Consider the following 25,249-nt stretch of genomic DNA (forward strand, 5'->3'; position numbering starts at 1 on the left):
ATCATGGGGAGGGGAAAGTGGGGAGGGATTGCATTGGGAGTTATACCTGATGTAAATGACGAGTTGATGGGTGCTGACGAGTTGATGGGTGCAGCACGCCAACATGGCACAAGTATACATATGTAACAAACCTGCACATTATGCACATGTACCCTAGAACTTAAAGTATAATAATAAAAATAAAAATAAAATAAAAAAATAAAATAGAATAAAAAGAGGAGTACCCCTGCACAAGCTCTCTCCTTTTGCCTGCTGCCATCCATGTAAGACGGGACTTACTCTTCCTTGCCTTCCCCCATGATTGTGAGGCTTCCCCAGCCACGTGGAACTGTAAGTCCAATTAGGCCTCTTTCTTTTGTAAGTTGACCAGTCTCGGGTGTGTCTTTATCAGCAGTGTGAAAATAGACTAATACACAGGGTCAGCTTTCCACTGGGGTTCAGTGAGTCATAGCTTCTCACACGCTGACAGTCCCCTCTCTCCAGCTGTCCCCTTTGCGTTTTAGGCTGCCAGCTCTCACTCCATCCCAAAAGAGTAGTTGAACCCTTGTCCCTAACCTCATGTTCTCCATACCCTTTACCGGCTCTCGCAGGACGCCCTGCTCAAGTGGGAATTTGGGAGAGAAGGGCTTCCCTATGGGTATCAGTTGCCTCCACCCACTGCTGTGGGAGTGTCTGTCCGGCAGTTCCCAAATCCCTCCAAAATCTGAGCAATGGACAAAGGAAGGGTAGTAGCTGATGGGGTTAAAGTTGGGATTCTCAGTCTCATCAATCAGAGCCACAATGTTACAGAGCTCGTTAGATTTCAAACAGGCAAAGTGGGGTGTGTTGGAAGAGCATGCAATTAGGAGTAAGAGGATATGGGTTCCAGCTTATTATTGGTGTTCACTTAATACACCCATTTCCCTATCTGTAAAATGTACACAGTACCCATCCAACTACCTCATGATGAAGATGAAAGCAGAGGAGGCATGTTCCGGGAGTGTTTTATAGATAAAACAAAAATTGCTGCAATTTAATATCATTCACTGTGCACCACTAACTTTATATTCATCAACTCTTATTCTAGTAACAATTTTGAGGGTCAGAGATAAAATGCTCCTTCCTTGCTACCTTCCTTCCTTTCTTCTTACCTTCCTTCCTTCTTTCCTGTCTTTCTTAAAAATTCGTGGAGCAGGGCTGGGCGCGGTGGCTTACGCTTGTAATCCCAGCACTTTGGGAGGTTGAGGCAGGTGGATCACCTGAGGTCGGGAGTTTGAGACCAGCCTGACCAACGTGGAGAAACCCCATCTCTACTAAAAATACAAAATTACCCAGGCATGGTGGTGCATGCCTGTAATCCCAGCTACTAGGGAGGCTGAGGCAGGAGAATCACTTGAACTTGGGAGGCAGAGGTTGCGGTGAGCTGAGATTGTGTCACTGCACTCCAGCCTGGACAAAAAGAGCAAAACTCCATCTAAAAAAAAAAAAAAAAAAAAATTCTTGGAGCAGTACTATGTGACATGCCCTATTGTAGGTGTTTACTCATATTATCTCATTTAATTTATTATTAACCTATACCCAGTGCTATGCTGAGCCATCCTGGAACATAAGGCAAAAGGAAAAAATCTGTTTTACTGGTTCTGTCTTCATTTCATATTTTGTTCATTGTAAGTCTTTTTGTATTCATTTTGATTTTTTAAAATATTGCATTAAAATGTTATTTATCTTGATTACTGACTTTTTTGGTGCCCCCTTAAATTTTGTACCTGAGGCAACTCACCTCACTCTAGTCTTAGCTCTGCTTATAACTGTGTGAGGAAGGTATTATCCTAATTCTAGTTCAGAAAAAGAAATTCAGTTTGAGAATATTAGCTAATTTGCCCAAGGTAATAAAACCAATAAGGGGTAGAATAATAGTTCAAATCCGGGTGTATGTGACTTTATACCACTGTATCACTCTATCTTTTAAATGATGAGATGCACAGAAAAATTCCATTAAGATCTAGAAAGTGCTGCTTAATATTACCATTTCAAATCTGGAATATCCTCTCAATGCATTTTAGTTTGGCTTCAATGCTGCTAAAATTTAGACACTTTTATTTTCTTTATTTGACGTAGCATTATCTATAGACAGGCATTTGATTAACAACAATTACATATATATTGTTTACCTACATTATCTATTTGCTCTCTAGTGAAACAGAATAGATGGATATATTTCTCCATTTCTTTCTTTTTTTTCTTATCTTTGAGACATGGTCTTGCTCTGTCACCCTGGCTGGAGTGTAGAGGTATGGTCATAGCTCACTGCAACCTCAACTGCTAGGCTTAAGTGATCCTCCCGCCTCAGCCTCCCAAGTACGCAGGACTACAAGTGCACACCACCACGTCTGGCTAATTTTAAAATTTTTTTTGTAGAGATGGGGTCTCACGATGTTGCTCAGCCTGGTCTTGAACTCCTGGCCTGAAGCGATCCTACCACCTCGACCTCCCAAAGTGTTGGGATTATATGTATAAACCACCATGACTGGCTCTATTTCTCCACGTCTTGAATAAGGAACCCGAGGCTTACAAAGAGTTAATGACTTATGGAATTCCACACTCACACAATGGTATATAATGCTTTCTTTGATGCTAATAATGATGGGAGTGTTTATAGCTCTTGTGTGGAAGACCTAATGGAGAAACTTAGCACTTCAAATCAGCAATAAGATGAGACTAGGGGAGCTGGACTATTCATGGAACAGAGGCTGAGTCTGGGGATCCTGTCACTCACAGATAATCACAGAAACCCCAAACAAGCAGCAGGTGTGAGAATCCTGGGGCTCAGTCACCTTGGGGCATCTCTCAGAGGCAACTTGTAGCAGTGAAATGATGTATTTATTCTCAGTTTGAGTAGGATTGTCATTACTCACCCTTCGTTGAGAATCCCTTTACCTGGAGGAGGAAAGAATGTGTCCTCAGTTTCCCCACTTCTTCCGTGTGGTGTGGGAAGCTGCAGACCGGCAGAGGGCGCTCTGGGCAGTCGGCAAACAGTCCAGGGGTAGATCTGCCCACAGCCAGCGGAGTGGCCTCCTGGAACAGCCTTATGAAGATCTGCCCCGTGGTGGGGCTTCGGGCACAGACCTCACTGGAGCTTGGGGAGAGGCATGACCACAACCTCCTGACCTGAAGCGATCCTACCACCTCGACCTCCGAAAGTGTTCAAGAGGCAGAGAACAACCTCCGAATTGTTCTCTGTGGCTCCATTCTTGCTCTTCTTAAACTAATTCTTCAAATCATGGCCACCATGATCTTTCCGCACCGCAGCGCCTTCCTGCCTTCCCTTAGGAAGACCCCCACTCCAAATAGCTGTGACAAACATCAGCTCCGTTTCCCACAACCCCGTCTTTACACGCTACTGCTCAACAATTCTGAGCCATTTTCTTTTTTGTAGTCGTTGAATTCATTTAATAATGTAAGTATTTTGCCATTTTAGAATTTTAGGTTCCATTGAGGTTTTTTTGTTTTGTTTTTTTTTTTGAGTCGGGGTCTCTCTCTGTTGCCCAGGCTGGAATGCAGTGGTGCAGTCACAGATCACTGCAGCCTTGAGCTTCTCGGTTCTGAGCCATTTTCAAGATCCAAATTCACTGGCCTGTCTCTCCCTTCTGGAGCTATGCATGAGTTATACATTCTGCCAAGAATCTTTATCCACAGGACTGCCTTTCTTGAGCAACTTCTTTCTTCAGTTCCCACTTTAGATGTTATCTTTTCCGGGGAAACTTCCCTATCCCCTAAGATGGGATCACAGACCTACCCCACATGCTTTCATGCCCCCTACCTTGCACTGCTGTGGCACCAGGGCTGGTGACACTGTGGCTGGTGTGGTGACTGTATGTTTCCTTGATTGACCCTTCTGGTAAACTGTGAGTTCCATGATCCTCCAAGTTCCCTGATCTCCTCTTCTCCAGGGTTGCACCCCATTTCAGCCCCTTACACCTAAGTACTTCTTGCTCTGTATCTTCTTCATGGTAGGAACTCTGTAGAAACTATATGGTGAATGAAATATTTATCAAACAATTTATTCTGCAGCACCCTTTCATAATGTGTCGTTCATAAGATACCTATGGGCATTGTTAAAATGCAGATCCCTGGGCACCACTTTCAGAGATGATTGGATCCGGGGTGGGGCCCAGGAGTCTGCATTTTAACAGGTCTCCAAGGTGACTCTTATGCATAATGAAAACTGAGAACTGCTCTGGTTTTATCAATGATGGAGAACATCCCCTGCGTTCTTGCGTTGCACTGACTTCAGTCAAAACTGCTGTCTGAGAATTCCTCTGACTGGAATTTCCTCCAGGGGAAGCTGGGGATGACTGGAATCTGGTGGCCTTCCCAGGACAGTTTCTCGGTGCTGTCTAATCCTTCCCACCCAAGACTCCAAGGGAATCTCCTCTTTGCATTTGGCTTGGTCCTGAGGGGCAGATCCCAACAGGTATGGGAATGCAGGTGGGGAAATGGGCTTTGCTCTCTAGAGAGAGAGGTCTCCTTGGAGGAGGGCACCCTCTCTTCTCAACATCCTGGGCTCTTTAGTTCTTTCCTTTTCCAAGTTTTTCCTCTCTTGTGTGCCAAGCACTTTGCAAATGTGATAATGAGGGGTCTAATTTGCTGTGCTAACAGATAAAACAAGGGAGCAGAGCGGCAGGGTTCCCTGGGAAAGCAAATGTCAGCTGTTGATCATGTTGTTCCCTCATTTCCCCTTTCCCTCTTCTGCCCCCCACTCAGCTTGAACTAATTAGGCTGCTAGCACTCCATAATGAAGGCTAATAAACGCCTAATGGATAGTCTTGAACAAACAAGCCTGAAGCACCATAGCAAAACCTGATTTCCCCATCCCCACACCCCTCAAGAAGGAGGCTTGAGCTGGGAGCCAGGACAGGTAAAATGACACCCAGCAGTGCTCCAGGCACTGGAGGCCACAGCCTGTGCCATGGGGACCACAGGATCATCCCTTTCTCTGCCCAATCTGGTGGAGGATTCGCTCTCACAGCCAAGGCTCCTGGACTGGCCACAGCTTGTTTGTAGAGAGAGACGGGAAAGAAGTTACTTCCAGTAAGACCACCCTTCCTTCCCCACTTCACTTGATAACAGGAGTTGGGAGAAGGCAGTGTCAAACTCCCCTGAGGCGCTCTTTTGTGCTCTCAGAATCATCTAGTTTCAAAGGAGTAAACAGATGGATTGCATTTTCCTAACTTTTAGCTGGTTCCAATGTGCAAACAGTTAAGATCATAATGTTAACATTTTCTCTATGTTTTATGTGCATATAAAATATTCCTGAAGAATGTGCTTTTGAATGCAAAGTTTGATCCAATTACAATTTTATAGACTTTATAAAAACATAAAAAGTATGTTTTCTGGGTGTCTGAGACCCTGTTGGCCTTTACAGTAAACTTGGAAGCACACAGAGAAACATAATTGTCACCATGTCAAAGAGGGCCCTACGGAGCTTAAAATGATGAGCCCATTATGTGAATATGGAAACATCCCATAGTCTCTTGGGGTGAATGAGATACTGATGAATGGAATTAAAAACAATCTTGTGGTCTTGGATCAGACTGGAAACAGTTATTGTTTTCTGTCTTTGAAGAGCCATAAAAAAAGAAAAGAGAAAGAATCTTGCAAACTTAACTTCTGTGGTTTAGAAGACAGAAGGTGGCTCCATGCAAAATCAGCAGCTTCCCCATTGGTGGGGCAAAAGAAACAGCTCCAGAGCAAAAAGCACAGATTAGAAAATCCCTTTTCAATCCAGAACATACAGGTAGCTTACACCAAGGATGAAGTGTAAGGGAGTGCTCCTGGGAACGGAGATGGGTCTCTTTCCAATCTCATTTTCATTGTACCTGGGCAGATAACTTAGCAATTTGGGCCTCGGCACTTTCCTTGTAAAACAAGAGGGTTAGGTTTGAGATCACTCTTCTGGCTCTAAAATGCTATGATTACTCCCCAGGTCCCTCATCCTACATCCTAATTACAAGCTGTTGGACAACATAGAACAACCATCAGTAGCATGTCTGGAGGGAGGCATCCATTAAATTAAAGGATGTCCAGAACTGAGTCCCCAGTGAGAAGATTTGGCTCTTGGAAAATAGAGTTGCATAACAAGCCTGTAACTGAGGACATCACATTAACAGCCCATTCCCATTAAGAGATGCTGATTAGGAATGGCTCTTGATACCATGGTAGGAGCATGCACAGGATTGTAAAGAATAGCTTTGTTAAGTAAATGTGGACCATATTTCTTTCCAGGGACTAGTCTAGCTCCAGCAGCTTCCCTGTGGCATTCAGGTGTCTGAGGAGGTGAGAATTTTTCCATTGCACACATCTGGGGCAGATCCCCTGGTTGTGGAGAGACCCAAGGTTGTCTAATGAGAATTGTTTTCACCCCACTGATTTGAGGCAGGCAATATCATTGATTAGGAGAATTCTCTGTCCTCAGAATTGGAGAAATGTCAAGATTATCTTGTCTCCTATACAAAGAAAATGTGTAAGGCTCACAGGGGTCAAGGGATTTGCAAAAAGTTACACAGGTTCACACTCCTCACATTTTGATATAATCCTGCCAGCATCTTCCATATTCACATGGGGAATTTAAGGAGATCTGTGTGGCTGGAGCCAAATTAGGAAGAGAGGGTATTCAAGTTTCTTAGGGCTCCTGTAACAAATTACCACAAATTTGGTGGCTTAAAACAATAGAAATGTATTCTCCTACAGTTCTAAGGTCTAGAAGACTGAAATCAAGGTGCCTGCAAGGCCACACTCCCTCTGAAGGCTCTAGGGGAGAGTCCTTCCTTTCCTCTTCCAGCAAGCGTGTCCCCAAGCACTCCTTGGCTTGCAGCATCAGCATAACCCCAATCTCTACCCACCTCTGTGTTCCCCTGCCGTCTTCTGCGTTTCCCTGCCGGTCCTCATCTCTTCCTGTGAGGACACCAGTAATTGGATTTAGCAATCGCCCCAATCCAGTGTGATCCCATCTTGACCCTTAACAAATTACATGTGTCCATTTTCAATTAAGGTTACATTCTGAGGTTCTGGGTGAACATGAATTTTAGGGGAACACTATCCAAACCAGTACAGGTGAGTGGTAGGAAAGGCAGTCTGAGAGAAGAGTAGAGTCCTGGCCGTTCCGGAAACATGCCAGCGCATCCCCTCCTTGCGGCTGTGCATTCGGTGCTCTTCCGTCCCCGGATGTCTGGGTGACATGCCCTCACTTCCTTCCAGCATTTCTACGGGCCATTTGTAACCATTTTGGCTTTCATTCTATAGAAGGTGAGAAGTCTTTAGAGGATTTTGAGCAAAAGAGTCACATGATCTGAGTTACGTTTTATTTTTTGTTATTATTCATTTTTTGAGACAGAGTCTTGCTCTGTCACCCAGGCTGGAGTGGCGTCCGCCACTACACCCTCTGATTTTTGTATTTTTAGTAAAGACCGGGTTTCACCATGTTGGCCAGGCTTGTCTCAAACTCGTGACCTCAAGCAATCTGCCTGCATCGCCTCCCAAAATGCTAGGATTACAGGCTTGAGCAACCGCACCCAGCCTGAGTTACGTTTTAGAAGGTTCACTCTGGTTGCTCTGCAGGAAACTGGCCATAGGAAGTAGGGGTGAAAGGAGAGGGAGTGATGCGGCTTCTGCAGTACTTTAGGGGGAAGACCTTGGGTGCTGGAAGTGGTGGAAATGCAGGATCTGACGGGAGTCTGAATAGATTCTGAAGGTAAAGCCGAGTGTTGGCCATTCCAGCTTTGAGAGGCCTGTAACACCCGTGTGAGATACTAAGTGGTCAGATTTCTTTTCTTTTTTTTTTTTTTTTGAGACAGAGTCTCGTTCTGTCGCCCAGGCTGGAGTGCAGTGTCGCGATCTTGGCTCACTGCAAGCTCCACCTCCCGGGTTTACACCATTCTCCTGCCTCGACCTCCCGAGTAGCTGGGACTACAGGCGCCCGCCACCACGCCCTGCTGATTTTTTTTGTATTTTCAGTAGAGATGGGGTTTCACCGTGTTAGCCAGGATGGTCTCGATCTCTTGACTTCCTGATCCGCCCGTCTGAACCTCCCAAAGTGCTGGGATTACAGGCGTGAGCCACCACGCCTGGCAGTGGTCAGATTTCTAAGTCTGGAATTAAGGGAGCAGTCGCGTTGGAGAATGAATTTGGAGGTCATGGCAGTTAGATCATATTTAAAGACCTATTACCTCATCGGATCACCTTGGGAGTAGAATGAAGATAAAGAAAAGAGGTCTGATGACAAAGTCCTGGACCCCCTATCATTTATAGATGGGGAAGATGAGGAGGACCCAGCAAAGGAAACAGAGAGGAAGTAGCCAGTGAGAGAGAAAGAGAAAGAGAGAGAGTGGTGTCCTGGAAGCCAGGTGGAGGAAGGTTTCAAAACAGAGGGAATGATCAACTGTGCCAAAATTGGGTGATAGGTCAAAAAGGATGTGGCCTTAGGATAGTGGGGGTCCCTGGTGACCTTACAAGATAAGTTTCCATGGTATGATGAGGATAAATGCATAACTGAATGACTGCCCTGTAGGAACAACTCTAGGTCTGGAGAAAGAGCTATGAGGGGATCAGTCCCATCTCCAGGTGGTCTAACCCATCCACCATCTCCCTCTACTCACTAGTGGCAGCTCTAGGGGACACGTGACCTAATGTCAGGCAATGAGATCAGAGGGATTAAGAGGAAATGTATCCTTGTGCCTAGAAAAAGAAATCTGGAAGTGATATTCTCCTCTTTCTCTTGGTCTCCAGAGACGACACTCAGATGAGCTGAATACAGCTCTTTTCCTTCAGGGCACGGAAAGGGCTGCCATGCTCCCCACACCCCCCTGCCTGCCCTGAGGAAGGAGGCAAGAGAAGTGGATGGTCTAGGCTCGACTATTCTCTTTCTAGATTTTGAGCATCACAGCGTGGAAACCTTTCCAGCAAACCTCCAGCCTCCCTCTGGTCTCTGGCCTTCTAGTCTCCTCTAATCTAGGAAACTCACTCTGCTCATGCCCCAGTTCCATAGACCCTTGTGTCCTGCTGCTTTAAGGTTGCCCCTCCTAACCTCTTTGCAGTTTAAAAAGGGGCCTCCTAAAGTTGGGGAAATCTTCCAGGCCCAAAATATTGACACTGGAATGGAAGACATTTAGACCCCAAGGTGGCCCCAGGAGACTCATTCTGGAGTTGAGGCATTCACCCAGTGGGCCTCAAACACACCACATGGGAACAGCCATTGAGCCCTCATTTTCTTAAGGCTTTTGCCTGGGAAGACTCTCTGGGCACTCTTTAGACCAAAGTACTTCATAGGAAGCAAAAAAAGAAATCCTTGGAAACATACAGCAGCCAACTACGTGGGGGTGAACAAGAGGTAAAAGATTTTTGTTCCGAAGGGAGGAAGCTTGGTGGAGGATGCTTTCATTTAGCCCGTGATGACAAGATAAGGAATTAATAGATGTAAGCTGCATCCAGGAACGCTGAGATAATAGCAGGCGATAAACCTCCTAGCCAGATGGTGCTCTGGACAATGCAGGAGGATTCCAGGGCTCCAGCCAGCCTCCCCTAGAGTCATAGGGCTCAGGAGGCACTAGCAAGGCCAGTTTGTTGCCTTGGGAGCCAGTGGAAGGCGGTCATCAAGCTGGAAAGGGACACATGCAATGAGGAAGGTCTGCTGGAGCCTGTTCCTGGGGAAGCACAGAGGTCAACAGGACTAATCTTGTACGGAAAATTTGTTTATTCCTTCCAGGAGACTGACATTCTCAGGTGTCACATCAGGAATCCAGGATTCCCCAAAGTAAATTTCTGATGCAGTTATACCACTGACTAAAAGTGAGTGGAATTACCCCACTTGGTCTTGAGAGTTACGGGGCCAGTGGGGAAAAGAAAAATGGGAAAAATTCCTCTCTCTGAAGCTGGATATGTGCAGCTTCCAAATCAGCTGTCTTTTGAGCAGAATTGGTGGAACTGTGGATCTGCTCTCTAGAAACAGGGATGGGCAGTCCGTGTTTGCTTGCTCTGTAAGTTTAGGAAATGAGTCCTGGTTGCTTGTGGCGCCTGCTCTTCTGATTTGCTTTTCCTACCTACAGTGGATCATTTTGGCTGAAGGCCAGTTCCATCTCTCTCTGAACCCCATCAGAAAAAAAGAGGAAAAGTCAAACAAATGCAGTAAGTGGTTTCACAGGATGCATTTGGCAGTGGCCAGCATCTTGGGGAGCTGTCAAAACAAGCATCTCTGTGGAGCAGCACAGACCCTGTCTGGGCCAGAAACACTCATCAGAATTATTTTCCCCCACAGGTTCTGGGAGATGGAAACCCCTTAGTCTTGTTGCTCCTTCTTACTCTCTTTTTATTTTTTTGAGATGGAGTTTTGCTCTGTCGCCCAGACTGGAGTGCAGTGGTATGATCTCAGCTCACTGCCACCTCTGCCTCTTGGGTTCGAGCGATTCTCCTGCCTCAGTCTCCTGAGTAGCTGGGATTATAAGCATCTGCCACCACGCCTGGCTAATATTTTGTATTTTTTTTTTTTTTTTCAGTAGAGACAGGGTTTTGCCATGTTGGCCAGGCTTGTCTTGAACTCCTGACCTCAAGTGATCCACCTGCCTCGGCCTCCCAAAGTGTTGGGATTACAGGTGTGAGCCACTGCACCTGGCCCTCCTCTTACTCTCTTGATCAGCATCAGCCTCTCATTCCCCTAACCATCACTTCCACTTGGATTTTTCTTCTTTGCTGCTATTCTCTCCTCTCAGTGCATTGCCCTGGAGTCCATAGGGAAAAACCAGCGAGAAGGATGGCAGAGTAATCTTACACTCCTCATTCTCACTCCATCCAGTAACTCTTCTGAACCACCCTCACATCCCCCATCCCTAAGGCCCCCACACCAAGCTCTGGAACATGAGGGTAATTTGAACCTGCATCTGTGGAGTGCTTCGTCTGTGTTTACAGATAGAAGACAACCTGCAAGAAACAGGATTGGATTTGTTATTTGTAAGTCAAACCAGCTGTGATCTCCTGTCTATGGCTGCTTTCTTTGCAAATACCAAGTGTCACTTGTGGTTGGAGCTACTTTTCTTCCCAGAGAGTTGTTTTCCCCTCACACAGCCAGCCTTCCTTCCATGCCTCTTCCCCTACCAGCTGCTCCCCTGCAAGGTGTCAGTTTGCTGGGTCAGTCTGGGCACCGCCACAGCCAGCTCCAGCTGCTTGGCTGGGGTGACTTTCCCCTTCTTTTTGAAATCAACTAGAAATCCATCTTCATGAAGTTCTAAATCAAGAATCACTTTGGCCAAAAAGGGAAGAAACACTTGGCACAATTTACCACTCATTGGAAGGAGCATCAGAGTGACTCTCTACATACCTAAGGACAACTGCATTTCAAATTGGTAACATTTAAATAGTCAAATAAAGAGAAACTTTTGCATTTAGCTTGGTCAGTATCTATCTTTTCTTCCTTTGGCAGAAGTTCCCTGGGAACTGGTTCAGGATTGTCTTACCTAGGAAGTTTCATTTGCAAATTTCCATTCAGCAAGTTTTTGTTGAACACCTATTTTATACTTAGCTTGTGCCTTCAAAGAGCACATGATCTCCTTAGAGGAGAGTAGAAGAAACATACATAGCCATGTAAAAGGATGTGCTATGTTCCTCATACTATTAGCCATGGGCCAGACAGTGCATGGAAGTTCCACCAGGGAGTCCCAGTGAGCAGTGATCATGGTGGAGGCAGGAGTTGAGCCAAAGCCTGACGAGTGGCCCAGTGTTGACAATAAAGGGATATGAAAAACATGGGGGAAGGTGTTGATGAAAGTTCAACAATTAATTCCTTCCCACCCCCACCAAAAAGACTCAATGTCACATGTATTGGCCACTTGTGTTTATAGTGGTGGTCAATTTCTATGGTATAAATACACATACCATGGCTAATTTCATAATCAATTTCAAGGTACCAATGTTATTGAAGAAGGAGTCAAAAAGAGGTGTGGTTGTTGTTTTAATGTGTCCCCCTCAAGTGTTGGAAACTTGATCTCCAATTCAGCAGTGTTGAGAGATGGGGCCTAATGAGAGGTGTTTGGGTCATGGGGGCACCACCTCATGAATGGGCTAATGCCATTATCTCAGGAGTGCAATTGTTATCACAGGAGTGGTTTCCCTATAAAAGTATGAGTATGACCCCCTCTTCTCTCTCTTTTGCCCTCTCTTTGCCCTTCACCATGTTATGACACAGCAAGAAGGCCCTCACTAGATGCCAGCCCCCTTGACCTTGGACTTCCCAGCCTCTAGAACACTGAGTCAATAAATTTCTGTTTATTATATATTCCCCAGGCTGTAGTATTCTGTTATAGCAGCACAAAATGGACCAATGCAATAGTGTACCATTTAGTAGCATTTTGCCATATGGATACAATGGAAGAGATTCTCCTACCTCAGCCTCCCAAGTATCTAGTTTTACAGACACCTGTCACCACACCTGGCTAATTTTTGTATTTTTAGTAGAGGCAGACTTTCACTACGTTGGCCAGGCTGGTCTCAAACTCCTGACCTCAAAGTGCTGGGCCTCAGCCTCCCAAAGTGCTGGGATTACAAAGGTGAACCACTACACCTGGCCAAAACCAGTCATTTAAAAAACATAGGTTGGGAGATGTGGGAGTACCATAATGCAGAAATTGATAGCAAGCTCAGGAAAACAACAGATATTTGGAATTGATTAGACTGAGATGGGGAAGAAAGCAGTGGGCCTTCCTCATTGCTGCAGTTTTCTTCATGGGAAGAATAGGAGACAAGGGAGGTGAGGTGAAGGTGAGTTCCAACATTTCTCCTTCCCATGGGCGGAGGCAGGAGAAAGACTGACACTCTATAAGAGGGGGTAGCCAACAAGACAAGGTCCCAGGCTGTTGAGGACTCAGATTATTTCTGATTCACTTTTGTAATCTGTGGGGACCTTGCAATACACCCTAATAATTATAGACTCTCAAAAATTTGAGCAAAGGTGTAGGTGGTTTTCTTTCTTTAATAAGTGATACAGAAAAGAATAGAATATAGTCCACTTAATTAATTCATCACCTGCTATGTGTCAGAGGCCATAGGCTCAGGGATGTTCTAGCAGTGAATTAAATTGATGCAATTTTCTCCAATTTTCCAAACATAACAAATTGATTTATTTCTACTTTAGCTCAGTTAAAATGGCTCTGTTTTTAGTCTCAAAGAAATTCCTTTTAAAACATATAGCCTGACAATCAACAAGTTCTATTTAATATAATTGTTTAGGTTTCAATGGGGACTTAAATGTGGCTTTCAATGAGAATGGTGCAAGAAGATAGGGAAAGGTGTAGGTAGGTTGGAAGATTTAGTGTGGAAAGGTTAGGGATAGCTTCAATTTTCCTAACGATTTCCATTTGCCAAATCCACTCCTCATTTTGCAATCTTCATTTGACTCAACTTCTTAGCAGCAATTAGAATGAACATCTGTCCCTTTGCAGGCTCAAATCCCTCTACATTGTTCTTAAATGTCCTCAAAACTTTTTTGTTAAGCTTTTTCATTAAGCTTGACATGCTTTTTCACTAGACAATCTCCCCCACACAATGCTGTCTGTGGGCAGATTAATACATCCGGTCTAGGTATCTCTTTGGAGCTTTGGACCCACAAATCCAAATATCTACTTGGGATCTCCTCTGGAGGAATCCAAAGTATGTCAAATTCAAGCCCCTGAATCTGTCCTGAGGGCCCAAGCAACAATGATGAGTCCCTCCTTGGTACCACCACCACATCTTGTTGCAATTTTGTGTATAACTATGATCACCACGGTTAGCCTGCGAGCACCCAAAGAAAAAAGCCTCATTCATCAGTGAATCCCTAGCTCTGACCTCAGTGCTTGGCAAAGAGTCAATAGATGAATGAATAAATAAACAAATTCTCATCCGTCAGTAAAAACTCCTGTGATTTTTCAAAAATTCAAACACAGATAGGTAAGGAACACATACTATTTGTTTGTTTCCCACCTCTGCTATTCCACTGAAACTATTGCTATCAAAGTCACCAACACCCTCTACATAGCCAAATTCTATGGGCACTTCTCTAATCTCATCTATGCTCTTGTCATCACTTGACATGATTTACCCTTTCTCTTGGCTTTCATGGCATTGCATACTCATGGTTTTCTATCAATGATACTCTTTTTGTCTTTGCTGGATTCTCTTCTTTGCTTTGGCCTCTAAATGTTGGTTGGCCTCTGATATAGTTTGGATATTTGTCCCCTGCAAATCTCATGTTGAAATTTGATTCTCATGGTTGGAGGTGGGAGGCGTTTGGGTCATGAAGGTGGATCTCTCATGAATGGCTTGGTGCCATCCTTGTGGTAATGAGTGAGTTCTTGCTCTATTAGCTTATGGGAAATTCTCCCTCTCTCTCTCTCTGTCTCTCTCTCTCTCTCTCTCCCCCTCTTCCTCCCTCCCTCTCCTGCTCTCTCTCCCTCTCCCTTTCCGCCCATTTCCTCTTGTTTCACATGTGATGCCCTTTGCCTCCCTCTATTAGTGGAAGCTTCCTGAAACTCTCACCAGAAGCAAGTGTTGACACCATGCTGCTTGTACAGCCTGCAGACTCATGAGCTAAATAAACCCCTTTTGTAAATACATTGCCCAGCCTCAAGTATTCCTTTGTGGCAAAGTGAATGGACTAAGACACCCTCTAAATTTTGGAGGGCGATAAGACTCCAATCTGGGGTCCATTTTCTTTATTATGTGTCTCTCCTGGGTGACCTTATTCAGTTCCATGACTTTAGTTGTGAGCCATTTGCTGCTCATTAAGTTCTATCTCTGATGACATTTTAAAGTATCAGGTGTATAGTTTACTGCTTGCTTGATTACTCCATTAGAATGTTCAATAGGCATCTCAAATGTACCTTGTATAAAACAAAATTGTTAGTTTCCCATCCCCTTCCCATCTCATGTTTTCCCTTAGTCTTTTTCAGCTCACTATGTGGCTTTACTGTGACTAAGCCAAAGACCAAGAGGCAGCCTGAATTTCTCTTTCATTCATCTCCCCACATTCATGGTTTCAGCTCTACAATTTGTTGATTGCTTTGCACAGAGCACCAATCAACAAATATTTGTTTGTTAAACTAGTATTTGATAACTTAATGCATGACAAAATGTATTCCTAGTTTCAAACAATTTATAAACAAACTTTGGGAAAATAATGTTGCTGGTAAGTTGTTGGCCTTTTGGTTTCAAACATGACTTAATTATTTACTTTGGATCTTCCTTGTCGATGTCTCATCCATAATCACGTAAATCTTCCCACTGATCCTGTTGAGTGCTCGTTTGTTCCCCAGTGCCCAGTGGAGAGGGCTGGTAAACTGATAAAGCCTATTTGTGTATTGAATGTTTTGCATCAGAAACCTTGCAGAACTGGGCCTCAGTGGTCACCAGTCCCTTCGATGATGTAAGGATGTAAGTGGTCTAGCCTGAGCAGAATAAACTTCACTGAAATTCTGATGCTTCATTTGTACTTCCCTTGTGTTTTTTTTTTTTTTTTTGGGAGACAGAGTCTTGCTCTGTCGCCCAGGCTGGAGTGCAGTGGTGCGATCTCGGCTCACTGCAAGCTCTGCCTCCCAGGTTCACGCCATTTTCCTGCCTCAGCCTCCCGAGTAGCTGAGACTACAGGCGCCCATCACCACACCCGGCTCATTTTTTTTTCTTTTGTATTTTTAGTAGAGATGGGGTTTCACCGTGTCAGCCAGGATGGTCTCGATCTCCTGACCTCGTGATCTGGCTGCCTGGGCCTCCCAAAGTGCTGGGATTATACGCATGAGCCAATACACAGTAGTGTAATGAGTGTCTGATGTGACTTGAAAGCCTAAGACAACCTCCCAGTCTTTAAACAGCTAAACAATCTACTTGTGAAATAAAACACATATCCACATAGAACAGCAAAGCACCTGTGGTGGCTTTTATACCACATCAACTAGCTTAACTGAAGCTTTATTTCTCAGAATTCTGTTTCCTGTAGAGTTTCAGATTGGTGTTGGCCACAAGCAACATTTTGTGTGAGATTTAGAAGGTGAAAGTGAAATGGTAGCATATATATATTTTAAAATGGACTTTTAAAACAGTTATGGATTTACAGAAAAAATGCAGCTAGTAAAGTTCCCATCTGGCTTCTACCCAGTTTTCCTGTTGGTAACATCTTTCGTTAGTATGGTACACTTGTTAGTTATTGAATCAGTGTTGATACATGATTATTAGCTGAGGTCTATATTTTATTCACAATTTCTTAGTTTTTGTCTTCTATCCTTTTTCTGTTCCATGATCTCTTCTCTTCTGATTCATTGCAGTTAGTTGTCATGTCTCCTCAGACACCTTTGGGCTGTGACATTTTCTCAGACCTTCCTCATTTTTAATTGTTTTCAGGAGTACAGGTCAGATATGTCATAGGTTGTCTTTCTTTTGGAATTTGTCTGATTTTTTTTTCCCCTCCCCTGCAAGACCGAGTTTTGTCCTTGTTGCCCAGGCTGGAGTGCAATGGTGCAATCTTGGCTCAGTGCAACCTCCGCCTCCCAGGCTCAAGCAATCCTCCTGCTTCAGCCTCCCAAGTAGCTGGGATTACAGGTGTGTGCCACCATGCCCAGCTAATTTTTTTGTGTTTTTAGTAGAGATGGGGTTTTGCCATGTTGGCCAGGCTGGTCTCGAACTCCTGACCTCAAGTGATCCACCCGCCTCCTCCTCCCAAAGTGCAGGGATTACAGATGTGAGCCACTGTGCCCGGCCAATGTTTTTCTTGTAACTAGACTGAGGTTATGATTTGGGGGGTAGAAGACCACAGAGGTAAAGTAACATTCTCATCACATCTTATTGAGGGTACATCATTATCAAGTGATTTATTACTGTTGATGTTGACTTGATCACTCTGCTTGAGGCTGTGTTTGTCAGATTTCTCAACTATAAAATTAACCCTTTCCCCCAAGGCATACTATCCTATTTGGAAGGAAGCCCCTATGCATAAGCCACACTTCAGGAGTGGAGATTGAAATTTCCCCTCATAGAGGTTGGTGTATTTATGTAATTATTTGAAATTTTTATATGTGGGAGATTTGTCTCATCTCCTCCATCTATTTATTTATTCACTCATCTGTTTATATCAGTATGGGCTCATGGATGTTTATTTTGTACTTTGTTATAATCCAATACTACTTTCTTCACTTTACTGTTCAGATTTTTCCATCTTTGGCCACTGAGAGCTTTTAGTTGACTTCCATGGCTCTTTGACATACTCTCATTAATTTGAGTGTGTGTGTGTGTGTGTGTGTGTGTGTGTGTGTGTGTTTTCCGGAGCACTTCTTTACTTTTGGGCACTAAAAAGATGTTCCAGGATCAACCTGTAGATTTCTTGCCTTAGTCCTAGAATCCAGCATTTTCCCAGGGAACCCTGTTTCCCTCTATTGGAGAATGGCATTAGAAACCAAATCTGGGTGCTAGGTGTGCTCATTGCTACTGTGGTGTTGTTGCTTGTAGGCTCTCTTAGCTGACAGAGCAGGAAATGTATCTGTACATACTAACCCTTTTATATACATGTATCCATAAGTATTTCTATATGTAACTGTATGGCCTATATTAAGCTAAACAAGAGTTCATACTGATGTGTGCAACTCTAATTCCTCTACCACATGGATCACTCTTTTTTGCTTCCCTTATTATTTGTATATTTCTGCTTTAAAAATGAGAAACATGGCTCTCATCATTCATCATACATTTTCTTGATTGTTCAATTCCAGTTTACATGCATAGCAGCATCAGAATTGTTAACCTATACTGCTGTAGAAAAGAACTTTATCAGCTAGAGTACAGTGTTTATATGCAATTTATTTTGCATTTAAATTTACAGACCCCAGTCACTTCTAAAGCTAGCTAGGTCAGCAACATTTCTCCTCCCTTTTCATGAAATTGTTTCATAAATTTATAATACAGTTGAAGTCTCTTACAACAGTCTGCGTTCCTTACAGGGATCCTCTGACCTGCTAAATTATTTGATTTAAAAAATGTGTATGCATTAAAGTTTATTCTTTGTGTAGTAAAATTCTGTGGGTTCTTAAAAATGCATAGTGTCATGTATCCACCATTACAGTAGCGTACAGAACAGTTTCATTGCCCTAAAAATCCTGTGTTTCACCTATTCAACTCTGTCTCCATCTTTCTGAACCCCAGGGCTTTACACCTTATCCCTTTATTTAGTTTTGTCTCCATAGTTTTGCTTCTTACAGAATGTCATAATAATTGAATTATACAGTAGATATAATAAGCCTTTTCAGACTGCCTTCTTTCACTTAGTCCTATGCATTTATGGTTCATCTATGTATTTTTGTGATTTGCTAGCTCAGTTTTTAAAAATCACTGAATGTTGCCTCACATGGATATATCACAAGTCATCTGTTCACCTATTAAAGACTATCTTGGCTGCTTCTAGTTTTTGATAATTATCAATGAAACTGCTAAAACATTCATGTGCAGGTTTTTGTGTAGACATAAGTTTTCAAATCATGTGGGCAAATACCTAGAAGTGTGCCTGCTGAATTGCATGATAAGATTATGTTTGTTTTTGTAAGAAATTGCCAAAATGTCTTCCAAAGTAACTGTACCATTTTGTAATCCCACCATCAATAAATGAGAGTTTCTTTGGTCTGCTCTGCATTTTTGCTAGTGTTTAATGTTGTCATTTTTGCTATTCTAATAGGTGTGCAGTGGTATCTCATTGTTTTAATGTACAATTTCCTAATGACAAATGGTGTTGACAGTGTTTTCATATATTTATCTTTGGTGAGGTATCTATTCAAATTTTTTAGCCATACTTAACTGAGGTGTTTAAAATTATTGTTGAATTTTAAGAGTTCTTTATTTATTTTGGATACAAGTCCTTTAACAAATATATTTTTTAAAATATTTTCTTCCAGTCTATGGATTTTCTTTTCATTTTCTTATCAGAGCAGAAGTTATTTCACAGAACAGAAGTTATTAATTTTAATAAAGTATAGGCTATCAATTATTTCTGTCTTGGATTATGCATTTGATGTTTTTCCTAAAAACTCTTCACCAAACCCATGATCATCTAGATTTCTCCTTGTTTCATCCTAGAATTTTTATAATTTTTTTTTTTTTTTTTGAGATGGAGTTTCACTCTGTCACCCAGGCTGGAGTGCAGTGGTACTATTTTGGCTCACTGCAACCTCCGTCTCCCGGGTTCAAGCGATTCTCCATGCCTCAGCCTCCCAAGTAGCTGGGATTACAGGCGCCCACCTACCTACCACCACGCCCAGCTAATGTTTTGTATTTTTAGTAGAGACAGGGTCTCACCACGTTGGCCAACCTGGTATTGAACTCCTGACCTCAGGTAATCCACCCAGTTTGGTCTCCCAAAGTGCTGGGATTACAGGCATGAGCCACCGCGCCCAGCCAATTTTGTATGTAAGGCTATGTATTGGTCTGTTTTCACACTGCTGTAAAGATACTACCTGAAGCTGGGTAATTTATAAACAAAAGAGATTTGATTGACTCACATTTCCATATGGCCGAAGGGGGCTCAGGAAACTTATAATCATGGTGGAAGGTAAAAGGGAAGCAAGGTATGTCTTACACGGCAGCAGAAGATAAAGAGAGTGCAGGGGAAACTGCCACTTTTAAACCATCAGATCTTGTGAGAACTCCCTCATTGTCAGGAGAACAGCATGGGGAAACCTCCCCCATGATCCAATCACCTCCCACCAGTTCCCTTCCTCAACACATGGGGATTACAATTTGAGATGAGATTTGGGTGGGGACACAGAGCCAAATCATATCAGTCTATAATCCATTTTGAGTTAGTTTTTATGAAAGGTGTAAGGTTTGTGTCTAGATTAGTTTTTTTCACATAGGGAGGCCCAATTGTTCAGTGAATATTTGTTGGAAAGTCTATCCTTTGTCCACGGAGTTGCCTTTGCTCCTTTGTTAAAAATAGGCTGACTATATTTGCTTGGGTCTATTTCTGGTCACCTATTCTGTTCCATTGATTTATGTGTCCATTCATTCACCAATACCACACTGTCTTGATTAGTGTCACTTTATAGTTAAGTCTTGAAATTGGGTAGCATCAGTCCTCCAGGTTTGTTCTCTTTCCTGGGTATTGTGTTGGCTAGTCAGGATCTTTTGCCTTTTCATATACATTTTAGAATATTTGTCAGTATACACAAAATAGATCGCTAGGATTTTGATTAGAATTGCTCTGAATCTATTGGTCAAGTTGGGAAGAAGTGACATCTTGTTAGTATTGAGTCTTCCAATCCATGAATGTGAAATTTATTTAGATCTTCATTGATTTTGTTTATCACAGCTTTGTAGTTCTGCATACAGATCCTATATATATTTTATTAGATCTATACATAAACATTTTATTTTTTTGAGCCATTGTAGTGTTGTGTTTTCATTTCAAATTTCATTTTTTTATTTCTTGTATATAGAAAAGCAATAGACTTTCATATATTAACCTTGTATCTTGAGATAATTTTGTAATTACTCACAAGTTCCAGAATTTTAAAAATGTATTTTATTTATTTGTTTTCTTATTTTTTAGAGGTAGGGTCTCCCTCTGTCAACCAGGCTGGAGTACAGTCATGCAATTGTAGCTCACTATAAGCTTGAACTCCTGCTGGGCTCAAGTGGTCCTCCTACCTTAGCCTCCTGGGTAGCTGGGATTACAGACATGTGCCACCATGCCTGGCTATTTTTTTAAAAAAATTTTATTATAGAGACAGTCTTACTATATAGCCCAGGCTGGTCTTGAACTCCTGGCCTCAAGCCATCCTCTTACCTTGGCCTCCCAAAATGTTGAAATTACAGGTGTGAGCCACTGTGCCCAACCTAAAATATATTTTATATTGTGTGTGTGTGTGTGTTTTGGTAGTTTGTGTCTTTCAAGAAATTGGCCCATTTCATCTACATTATCAAATTCATAGGCAGAGTTTTTCATTGTATTTCTTTATTTTCCTCTTTATGTATATGGGTTCAGTAGTGATGACCCCTCTTTATTTCTGATTTTAGTAATTTTTTTCTTGTTTAGCCTAAGAAGCTAATCAGTTTTATTAATCTTTTCAAATAACCAGCTTTGTTTTTAATGTTTTTCTGTTGTTTTTCTAATTTCATGATTCCTGCTGTAATTTGTATTTTTTATGGTTATTTTATGCTTAAATTGTGCTTCTTTCTTTAGCTTCCTAAGGTAGAAGCTTAGATGATCGATTTTAGATCTTTTTCTTCTAATGTACGCATTTAATGTTGTAAACTTTCCTTTAAGCACAGCTTTTGCCACATCTCACAAATTTTGATAAGTTGTTTTTTTATTTTCATTTAATTCAAAATAATTTTAAGTTTTTCTTGATATTTCTTCTTTGACCTATGTGTTATTTAGATTATATTGTCTAGTTTCCAAATATTTTGCAATTTTCCAACTATCTTCCAATTGTTGCTTTCTGGTTTAATTGCATTGTGGTCTGAGAACATACCTTGAATTATTTCCATTCTTTTAGATTGGTTAAGGTGGGTTTTATGACCCAGAGTGTGGTTTATCTTGGTGAACAGTCCCTGTGAGCTTGAGAAGAATGTGTATTCTATTATTGCTGGGTATAGTCTATAAATATCAATGAGATTACATTGTAGTGCTTCTCAGGTTTACCATATCCTTACTGATTTTTTGCCTGCTTGATCTGTCATATACGAAAAGAGGAAAGTTTAAGTCCCCAACTAGAAGTGGATTTGTCTGTTTCTTCTTGCACTTCTGTCAGTTTTTGCCTCACGTGTTTTGATGCTCTGTTGTTAAGTGCATACACATTAAAAATTATTGCATTATGTCTTCTTGGGGAACTGGCCCATTTATCAGTATGTATTGCACCCATTTATCCCTGATTATCTTCCTTGTTCTAAAATCTATTTTGTCTGATATTAATATAGGTGCCCCAGTTTTCTTTTGATTTTAATTAGCATGGTATATCTTTTTTTCATTCATTTCATCTTAACCTATCTGTGTCTTTATAAATATATACATTTGTGGGCCAGGTGCTGTGGCTCATACCTGTAATCCCAGCACTTTGGGAGGCTGAGGTGGGCAGATCACTTGAGGTCAGGAGTTTGAGACCAAGTTGGCTAACATGGTGAAACCTTGTCTCTACTAAAAAAAAGTCCCCAAAAAACAAAAACAGTACAAAAATTAACCAGGTGAGGTGGCGGATGCCTGTAATTCCAGTTACTCAGGAGGCTGAAGCAGAATAATCACTTGTACCTGGGAGGCAGAGGTTGCAGTGAGCTGAGATCATGCCACTGCACTCCAGCCTGGGCGACAGAGTGAGACTCTGTCTCAAAAAAAAAAAAAAAATATATATATATATACACACACACACACACACACACATGCACACACACATACATACACACACACACACACACACACATATATATGTTTGTAGTTCAGATACAGGTTGATGATGGAGGTAGGACTAAGGTATTATGAAACACGGAGCAGTAGAATTAAGTCTGTCCCAGGGAATTGGGGACAACTTCAGAGAGAAGGTGATGGAAGTTTGAGTTGACTATTGAAGGAGGAGAAAGTGTTTGTGCTGGTGAAGGAAGGAGTGATGTGTTTCAGGGTTGAGTAGGGAGTGTTTCCTGGGATGAAGTAGGGTTGAGGGTGTGGTGGGAGATGATGGTGTGAAGTGAGTTTCGATAGGTCAAGTGAGGGGGATCACTCCAAAAAGAGATAGAAATGCTAAGCAAATGAGTTAAACTTGCATCCTGCAGATCAAGAACAAGGAAGCCCTGGCACTCAAAGTGTGACCCAGGAGCCAGCAGCATCTGCATCACCTGGGAGATTGTTTTATAAAGGCAATATTTTGGTCTCCACTCAAGACCTACTGAGCCAGAGTCTTTATTTTAACAAGATCCCAGGGGACTCTCATACACTTCAAAGTTTGAGAAGTGCTGCTATCGAGAGTTCTGTTCAGGGATTACAATGTCTAGAGTTTGGAAGTCTTTTTTTCTGGGGGTAATTCAATTTTTCCAATGAAAAATCTTCCAACCTCTTGTCTGGGGCCATATGCCTGGCAACCAGTGTTCTGAGAGCAGGTGGAGAGTGGCTGCTGTGAATTCCAATGTTAGTATTTGGACTTTAGAATTTAATCTCTCAGCATTATTCCTCGTCCTTGACATTTTGGGCATTATCTTGCCCAATCTAGACCTTCTGCAGAGAATAAACTTCTGGTTTCTTGAATGGAGTGAGGGCAGATATTGTTTGGTGGGGGAAAGCATCTGGGAGTCTAATTGTTATACACATTTATCAGTCCTCTTACTCTCAGCCCCCTTACACTCAGCCCCATACCTCATGGTCTCTGGCACTTCCATGTATGAATAAATAAATTGGTTTATTTCTTAAAGAACACCTAGAATCATACCTTCCTCTGCTCTGTTAGGAGAGGCAATACTTCTCTATCCATTTTCTGTTTTCTAAAATTCTACAGGCTGGGCGTGGTGGCTCACACCTGTAACCCCAGCACTTTGGGAGGCCGAGGCAAGTGGATCATCTGAGGCCAGGAATTTGAGACCAGCCTGACCAATGTGGAGGAACCCCATCTCTACTAAAAATACAAAAATCAGCCAGGTATGGTGGTGCTCGCTGTAGTCCCAGCTACTCAGGAGGCTGAGGTGGGAGAATCACTTGAGTCTGGGAAGCAGAGGTTGCCATGAGCCGAGATCACACCACTGTACTCCAGCGTGGATGACAGAGTGAGGCTCTGTCTCAAAATTAATTAATTAATAAAATTCAACTGAGCTCTCTCAAGCACACCTCTTTGTACTTGGAGATGTACATTCCTTTAATGAATATTTAGTTAGTTTAGGAGGAAGAGGGTTTCTTCCATGTTTAACAGAATCTGTCTGAGATTTCTCTTAATCTCTCTTGTTTTACAAGTAACTTAAAAAAAATCAACTCCACACATACAATAAAATGCACTGATTTTAAGTGCAGTCTTTGATGAGTTTTGATCCATAATCAAGATATACAACATTTCCATCAACCCATAAATTTCCCTTCTGTGGTAGGCAGCTTCTGAAATGATCCTCAATGACTCCTACCTCCGGATATTCATTTTCTGTGTTGAACGTGAGCTACACCTCGTGACTTGATTCTAATCAATAGAATATAGCAAAGGTAATGAGGCATTACTTCTGAGATTAGATTGCAAAAGATCTTGACTTCTGTCTTGCTGCCATTCGCTTGCCCTCTTGCTTGCTTACTCTGATAAAGTCAACTTCAATATTGTAATCTTCCTTATGGAGAGGCCCACATGTCAAGAAACTGAGGATGTGCTCTGGCCAACAAATTGTGAGGAAATGAGACCCTCAGTCCAACAACTTGCAGAGAACTCAATCCTGCCAACAACCCACTGAGGGAGCTGAGAAGTAGATCCACCCGCAGGGGAGCCTTACCTGCAGACGCAGCCAACACATTGACTGCAGCCTGGTAAGATGCTCACAGCCAGAGGAACCAGTTGAGTCATGCCAGATTTTTGACCCACAGAAACGGACAGATAATACATGTGTTAAGACACTAAGCCACTAAGTTTCAGGGTAATTTGTTACAAAGCAATAGATAACTAATATATCTCCCGACCCTTGGCAGTCGACCTCTTCCAATCCCAACCTCAGGTATCTACTAGTTAACAGATCCCTCTGTCATTATAAATTTGTTTTTCTTTTCAAAAATTTCAAGTAATTCAGTATTTTTTTTCTGAATTGTCCATCTTGTTGTATATATTAGGCATTTTTTCATGTTTATTGCTGTGCGATATTCCTTTGTATGTATATACCATAACATGTTTTTCCATTAATCCATTGATAAATATTTGGGTTGTTTACAGTGTTCTGGTTATTATGAATAAAGCTGCTACGAACATCCTTGTATAATCTTTATTTCTAGAAATATAATTCTGAGTCATATGGTAAGAGTAGGCTTTTATGTTTATCTTTTTAAGAAATGACCAAACTGTTTTCCATAATGTTTGTACCATTTTCGAGGTTTCTCTTTCTCTTTGGCTTTCAGCAGTTGAAAATGATGCACTTTGGTGTGGATTTCTTTATATTTATCCTACTTGTGGTTCTTTGAGATTCTTGGACTTGTAGGTTAATGCTTTTCTTCCAATTTGGAAAACTGTGGCACTATTTCTTTAAGTACTTAATCTTTTCCATCTGGGACTCCAATTACAAA

Source organism: Mandrillus leucophaeus, unplaced genomic scaffold (genome assembly GCF_000951045.1).
Source record: "Mandrillus leucophaeus isolate KB7577 unplaced genomic scaffold, Mleu.le_1.0 Scaffold824, whole genome shotgun sequence".
NCBI lineage: Eukaryota > Metazoa > Chordata > Mammalia > Primates > Cercopithecidae > Mandrillus > Mandrillus leucophaeus.